Here is a 1,757-nt window from a genome sequence, read left to right on the forward strand (position 1 = left end):
GCTTTGGCAAAGTAGGTGGGGTTGTATCCTGACTGGTTGGCCCTGTCTGGGAGTATCGTCGGACGGGGCCACAGTGTCCCCTGCCCCCCCCTGTCTCAGTCTCCAGTATCTATTCTGCAATAGTCTATGTGCCGGAGGGCTAGGGTCAGTCAATTCCCCTGTCTTATCTGGTATCCTGGAACTCTGACCTGTTCACTGGACGTGCTACCTTGCTTCCTGCTGCTGCTGTTTGACTGCTGTTTCTTTTTCTCTCTCTCTCTCTCTCTCTCTCTCCCTTCCCCCCTCTCTCCCTCTCCCCTTTTCTCTCTCTCCCTTTTTCTCTCTCTCTCTCCCTTCATCTCCCTCTGTCTCTCCCCCCCCCCCTCTCTCTTTTTCTCTCCCTCGCTCCCTCTGACATGAGTTGCTGACCTGCTGCACCCTCTATAACCACTGTGTATAACCACTATTATTTGACCCTGCTGGTCATCTCTGAACATTTGAACATTTTGAAGAACAATCTGCCCTTAACGGCCACGTACTCTTATAATCTCCACTGAGCCAGAAGAGGACTGGCAACACCTCAGGGCTTGATTGTTTGATTGCTTCTGTGCCAGCTATGGTATAAATAAATATGTGGAAATAGTTATGAATCGTTTAAAAAATGCGTCCTAAAACAATCCCCGAGCTGACAAGGTAAACATCTGTCATTCTGCCCCTGAACAAGGAAGTTAACCCACTGTTACAATGAACCCACTGCATCGATGAATTTAGATGAGTTCCAGGTGCTGTCTGTGTGTGGGGTGGGGTTTTGTGTTTAGATGTCTGTTGTTTCCCGGTGTCCAGAGATCCCTCTTATCCATGTACAGGTTGGCTCTGGAAGAGAGGGGAGAGTGTGGCCTTATCTAAATTCAGTGGAACTTTGTAAGTGTTCCCATCTCCCTCCAGATCCTCTCTGTCTTCCTGAGCACACCTTCCTCAACTATACACTTCTGTAATTATTGGAACACTAAGATACACTCATATTTTCATTGGACAGCTTGTTGTATGAGCGACAGCGCCGAAGATGGTTTTGTTTGTGTGAAGCACTCCATTGGTTAATGATTTATGGCTGCTATATATTGTTGCTTAGATACAAAAGATAAACAGAAGCTGTCAATTGCAGCATCTCACTGTGTCATTTCCATGCCCCACCCCTGATGAAAAGAACCTGTGTTTAGTTGTATTTAGTCATTTATTGAGGACCTCACCTCATTAAACAAGGTGGCATAGCAGCTACAACCTTCAACCTGTTGAACTGGTATCATTTGTTTGGTCCTTAACAGTTAAAGAGGAAATCTGTGTCTGAAATGTTACCTGACAGTATGTAGGGAATAGGATGCCATTTCAGACACAGACTATGTGTAGGTTTAGTGTGGTGTATGGATGGGATGTTTAAATCACTGTGATTTATAGTACATTTACTATAAGACCCCATAAATAAAGTTGTTTATATTGTTTTATTTAAAGCTGGAATTGTTAATGCTGAAACTCCCCGTTTGAGATATTACAACAACAAGGAAGTTGCTGTAAAAAAAAAGATCCCCCTCTATGATTGGATTGAATCCCTCCCAATGTCTATTGAGCAGCACTGGGGCTGTTGAATTTCACAGTAGTGTACTGGAAATCCTCGTCCTGTTTCTGGGGGAGAGACGGTGGGACGGTGGAGTCCAGAGGCACTTCCTGGTTTCTGTGTTGGATGCTGGCGTAGGTAATATCATCCTGCTCGTCTGTGATCACTC

The sequence above is a fragment of the Oncorhynchus gorbuscha genome, linkage group LG18 (genome assembly GCF_021184085.1).
Source record: "Oncorhynchus gorbuscha isolate QuinsamMale2020 ecotype Even-year linkage group LG18, OgorEven_v1.0, whole genome shotgun sequence".
Classification (NCBI taxonomy): domain Eukaryota; kingdom Metazoa; phylum Chordata; class Actinopteri; order Salmoniformes; family Salmonidae; genus Oncorhynchus; species Oncorhynchus gorbuscha.